This window comes from Astatotilapia calliptera, chromosome 15 (genome assembly GCF_964374335.1).
Source record: "Astatotilapia calliptera chromosome 15, fAstCal68.1, whole genome shotgun sequence".
In the NCBI taxonomy this organism is placed as follows: Eukaryota; Metazoa; Chordata; class Actinopteri; order Cichliformes; family Cichlidae; genus Astatotilapia; species Astatotilapia calliptera.
In genome coordinates this window covers 37,033,056-37,039,613 of record NC_137436.1, presented here as the reverse complement: position 1 = coordinate 37,039,613, position 6,558 = coordinate 37,033,056, and positions in this window count along the sequence as shown.

The window sequence follows — 6,558 nt, the reverse complement described above, 5'->3', positions numbered from 1 at the left end:
TACACTCAAGTGTTCACACACACACACACTCTCCATCATTATAAAAGCAAAGCCCTGCCTCTGCAAAATGGGTCATACACTGCAGTCACTTTATCTCAGCAAATGTATTGTGCCTGCGTGAGTGTGTGAGTGGTAGGCATGCGCATGTGTGATCACACATCAAAGGCAAGACTCCCAATATTAAAGCACGGGTGTCTTTGCTGAAACAGGACTTGAGCGTGTCAAACCGTTGAATGTTTTCAGCACTTTTGAGCTCGTGCGATATAGTTAGCCAGGAGAGCCAAAATGAATTTTTCCTTTAATACCTTCAAACGGCCAAAAGGAGGGTGCTCGCGCTCTAAAATAATCTACAGAAGCATCATATTTATTCTACCTTAGTCCACTCTGTGTCATACGTGAATACAGTTTCAGCCCAATGTAAGATTCCTTCTGAATACAGGGGGGAAAATAAAAGCCTTGGTTCAAGATACACTGTCAGGCTAATACAGAGACACACATTTGCAGATATATACCCACTGTGGAATGAATTTTCGCTGTGGGGTTCAAAGCTGTGCCAGTCAAAGAGGGAAGACAGCTCCGTGCCGCCGTCTTATAGACCCATCACTGTGCGAGCTAATCTGCGGCATGTTCTGGCCCTATATTTAGACCAATGTTTTGTGAACACTTAGCATAATTCAGTGAGACGAAAGGAGCTTTTCAAAGCTGTTAACCTCATCTCTTTAAAACTCATTTGGAGTTTTTCAGCTGCGCATTCCAACACACCTGTTCTCCTCTTTGTAGACCTGTAAATACTCTCTGGTTTAGTGAGGAAATAGTTCAGCATAATTGGCGGTGATGGTGCAGTGTGACAATGAGAGCACGCCACAAATGTGAGGAGGTGATTTATTCATTCAGCTGCTCGTGAGAGAATGGGTGTTGAGTGAAATCGGCTCCAGAAACAGTGCAAAAATGTGCCGTCGTTCCCTTCATAGAGCATCGCTCGATGTCTGCAGTCATCGTCTTTACTGTACTCGTCACATAATTTGACATCTCAATAATCACGTCCTTATAAATTTAGAGGAAGTAATATTTCAGAGATAACACAGCACCTTGATTTCATTTGGTCCCATTTATTATACAGAAAGTAGCTGATTTCAGACTGCGTGAAAGTGTGTGCGTGTGTGTGCGTACCAAATGCTCTAAACGGGTCCAGGTGGGCCAGTGGGAGATGGTCATACTCAAAGCCTTTACCTCCATCTGCTGTGTGGCCTGCACAAGCTCGCACATTTCCACACAAACACACAGATGAGATAGACTGTCTGGTTCAAAAGCCCATCCCTTAAGCATTAAACGCTATATGCTTTGGCCACAGAAGCGTGCCACACTGGGGTCCTGCATGGCATCTGCCTCCCAGCTCTCAGAGCCAAGGCGTGGGGCCGAGGGAGGGGCCTGGGGAAGAGATAAGCTCTTCCTCCCCTGGTCACTGCTACGCCATGGGAACCGGACAGGCCTGGAGCCTCAGCTGAGCACCGCTGATAATATCCACATGAGTGTACATGCACGTGTGTGTGTGTGGTTACATGAATGGTTGCTGATGAGATGGGGTTGAGGGGTTGCATGTGCGTGTGTTTGTGGGTAGGTTAGGTGCATGCATGGATGCACACACTTACATTTTTTTTAAAAAATAGTCAAATATCACGACTGAGACAAAAATGCCCATCCATGAAATATTAAAAGTTTTGCAGTTTCATGCCAGTTGTTCACAGAAGTATGTAAAGATATGCATCCTCCAGAGGAATGCATTTGTTTTAAACAATATGTATAAAAAAAACCAAATCAATTGCCGTTCTGCAAAAATGCATGGAAATAAGAATTTTAATGTCGAGCTGACTCAACATTAAAGCAAACACGTGTTTCTTAAGTGTCTGAAAATGAGTGACAATATGCTTGCAAGCCACTCTTCCTCACTTAAGTGTTGATATTCTCACAAAAACCTGCACAAGAAACAAATGAAATTATCCACTTTACAGATTGCTCTACTTCATTTTGGGATATGAAATTTTAAGACAAACTAAATAAGAATCCGCTGGTAGGCAGAGGAAGACAAAGCTCATAATAAGTACAGTACATTTCATTAGAGCGAGTGCTGTAATGACAATGACATGAAGCAATGCCGCTCTTACAATAGTGCTCATTGTATTTTTTTTCCCCATTCTGTGCCCACATTTACAATGTAAGATTAATTGCTTTGCTGCTAACTGCAAATCAGTCTGCCCCTGTTCTAATTCGTTGTTTATTTAACATGAGTGTAATCTAGTCTTTTGTAAAATGACAGAAATGGTTCCTCTTTGTTCAGCCGCACTGACCTTATCATTTTAACTTGTCATATCAGAATGCTCATTTACTCATCGCGTTAACAGTCGCCTCACGTAACGAGGCAGTCGGGCAAATTCAATTAATTTGGGGCTGCTTTTAATCGTGTTGATGTTTCAAATAACAGCGCATGACAAAAAGGTCTGGATCATGATAGAAACACTAATTGTTTAAACAAAATAAAGGGGATGATAGGATAGTGTAAAATGTATCAAAAGTTAAACCTGCTTGAATTTATTAAGGTAATATTATGCATCAAGATGAGGCCCATGGAATAGTCTCGTGCAGTATGTATATTTGTTTAAACCACCTAAATGATATGTTAAATGTACTGTGCCTATCATTTTAAGCTAATATAATAATTACCTCAATGATTTTCAGAAGGAATGATTAGGTAGTGCAAATTAAAACTGCTGCTTTTAATGGACATTTTTGATATTATTTTATAAAACTATTTGAGTACATAGGACCTCTTTACAAAGCCAAAGAGAAAAAACAAGCAGAGAGATGTCTCCTTGATATTTATTAAACATTGCTCTTCTTTTTTTTTAATCATTTCATCATTAGTGAAATATGGCTGATGAACACTGAACTGCCGGCACGTTGATTGCTTTTAGCAATTCTTTGATGTCATTTAATTACAACGTCTCTGGTGTAAGTCCAACCAAAGGCATTTCGTGTCATCCCATAGATTTCTGTTGTTCGCCGTTGCTGCTTTCCTTCCAGCTGCCCCGATGAATGTGACATATTTATCTAACCACTCATTACTGTTCATGATTGTTGACGTGTCTGATCTGTGAGAGAGTAATCTGTACTGTTAAGAATCAGAGTCTGAAGTAGTTATCAACTATAAGATGCAAGATGAACGTAGATGTTTCTAGTATTTAATAAAGTTATGTTTTGCAGTCTGGTTGGAAGACCCGCCATACTAAATGAAGAACAGCGAACATGGTGAAACATAAAATGCCTTGTCATGTGTGTAACCCTCTGAGGACTAGCATGTGTTTTGACAGGGGGAGGAAGAGAGAGAGAGCAAAAGAGAGACATAGACAGAGAGAACTATCCAGAGATCCAGGTCAGCTGTGAGGCCTCAGCTGGAGTGCAGGGCTACACCTGTCAGCGCCCAGGGCCCCTCTCTCTATCTCGCTGTCTTCTTTCTGTCTCTCTCTTTCTGTCCAGCTGGACTCTCAACCCCCCACCCAGTCTCCACCTCCCAGATCCAGGCCACTTCAGCCCAGCCATGCATGGACATCTCTGGGAATTCATTCCGGATGCTTCCTGTTCATTGCATCCACTCCTCCCTCTCTCTCCCTCTCTTTTCGTTCTCATTTTGTCCTTTTACTCCTCCTTTTGCTATCTACCTCATAACACATCTCTATTTTCTCACGCACTTGATTTTTACTTAAACAGCACAACCAACTAAATCCCAACCACGCAGAACATGGTTCACTAAAACATTAGCAGTCTAAAACATTTCAACTACTATTGCCTGACCTGAATTTGTAGGAAAAGTCATAGTTTTTGGTTTATCCTGTGTGTTTGGCAGGAGTGAGCACTTTTTTTTTCAAAAATGGTGGCACAAATATCCAAAGTTTTCATTGTAAAGTTTTAGAGGGAACCACTAAGGAGCACAACACATTCGCACCACTCCTTTCTCCCGCTGTGCATCCAAAGCCTCTTTTCTACACAGTCAGCAGCAGCAGCTGGAAGCATTAAAAATGTTGGTACAAGCATCCTTTCTATTCTGATGTGACTGTAGCCTATTTTCCCAAAGTGTGCATGTACTGTAAAATTAAGTCCATACCATTTCTGCACTCTTTACCGTCAGCTGAGAAAGTTTATATTATGTATATTTCATCATATTGTCTGTTTAAACTAAAATAAAATAAAAACAATGCAACAAGTTCAGCCTGAGTTTAGACACTAAATAGCAGCAAACTAATTAAAAAACTTAATCCATGCTTGGTTATATTCTTATATAAACTGTGCATTATACTATTTTATACAGGAGTTGTCAGAAAGGAGTACAACTTTGAAAAAAAAAATCATACACTTCCAGTAATCCAAGGTAAACAGGAAGTCAGATGACCACTTGTAAAACCAAATAAGGTATGCAGAAGAGCTTTTTTTTTTAACTGATGTTCAGCAGAAGACCACACTGGGATCAACTCCTGTGAGCCAAGAACAGGAAACAGAGGCCACAACATGTACAGGCTTATCAAAACTGGAAAATGGAAGATGAGAAAACTGTTGTGCGGTCTGATGAGTCATGTTTTGTTGCTGTGGGATTTAGATGGTAGGGTCAGAATTTGACATGAAGAACAAGAACGAGCTTTGTAACAGTTCAGGATAGTGGTGGGGATGTTTTCACAACAGACTGAGTGTTTTCGCTTACTATATCCATCCTTTAATGAGGACAGTGATAACTTCCAGCAGGATAACTCACCATATCACAAAGGTCAAATCGTCTTAAGCCCCTTTCTGGAACATGACGATGACTTCACTGTACTCGAATGGATCTCTCATTGCAATCGAGCACCTTTGGGATGTGGTGGTCTGAGAGATTCCACCCCACGCCATCGTAGAGTTCATGGATGTGTAGCTAAAAAATGTAAGGGGCCCTAGCAAAATATACGAAAAAAAAAAAATCACAATGTAATTTTAATTATCCTGTTAAGCAATAATAAAGTTCAGTCTGCAAATTCTAATTCAAGATCAGCACTAAGAGTCTTCAGTCCAATCAAGTTGACTATGTTTGTAAAAATGAAAGAAGCAACTTTATTCTCTATAGGCTGTAAAAGTCATTCAGAAATGCCGGAATTTTAATATGCTCACCATTTTTTATAGCTATCAGGCAAATTGGCTAGATTATGTCATTATAAATCTTAGCTTTTAAATATATATCCATTTGTTGTCTCATGTAGTTTCTGAGAAGCATTAGTAGTGAGCCCATATTTGGGGTCATTATAAACTCAAAACAGGATCACTTGGATAACTTTGATTGCTTCCGATCATTACAGAGTGTATTATTTGCTACACTAAACAGAATTACAAAAATGGCAATTTCTCTCTGCTTGAAGCTACGACACATTTCTTTGTTAATAGCTTCAACTGCAATAAGAATGCCTAAAAGGATACTGAGAACACAACATGAAAGAATGACAATGGCTGTGGATTTGTTCGAGAATAATCGCAGTCAACTGTACAGCCAACCTGTTTTAGAGTGTAAAGAATATAAACTTGGACATGGTTTAATATTCTACTGTTTTTTTTTCACGGTTACAATCGATTTTCAGATAACTGGTTTGCCAACAGCGCTAAAAATTAAATACCTGTCAGCCGCTGGCCGGCTCTTGTAAACTGTTACATTGGTATTTTTCTCTTGGATACCTGTAAGGTGCAGGTGACAAGCTCAATAAATCTGCCATTTAACCTTACTGAAACTCCATTTTGTCCCGCAGCAAGATGAAGCTGAAAGTTGAATAACAGTAAGCTTATTCTCTTGCTGCACTCACATCACATCCTATCCTACACGCCAGCTAATGAATTATTCAACTGTTTGTACCTGTGAGGCAAGCAGACTCTGTTAAGGGCTGCCCCGGTATGATCTATAATTAAATATAATGCAACATGAAAGTGCATAAGACATGAGACTAGGGTTTGGACAAGTCACTCAGACTTTCCACCTTGTTATCCATTTTGTGTATGTCCATATGCTGACTAAAGCTGTTTTTATTTTTTAGCAAGCTCTTTGATTTAAGTTTTTCAGCCTTGTGCAAACTGGAATGCTTTGCTCTCATTCGCTCGGTTACTGTCTTACGTCACTTTCTTCTGTCAGCAGTTGACATTTAAGAGCAATAATATCATGTCACATTTGATTAAGCTATTATTGTCTTACACTGTACAGTTCACAATGAATAGGGTCCCTGTATCCTGCAGTATGTTTGTTTTGCTTCCACTGGCAGTTCAATCATTAAACCTTTTAAAGCTCACACTCAGAAATAATCCTGCTGTGCATTTTGAAATTTTGCCCATAACAAAACCATTCACGGTCTCTCTGTATTGACCGTTTGGGGTATGTGAATCCCAGCAGCAATCCACTTTTCCCCAGAAAGCGCTCAACTCTCCTGAAGGAGAAGCAAACAATTACTTAAACTTCAACTGCACAGGAATGGGTATTCATCTTCAAGTTTAAGATAGATGACT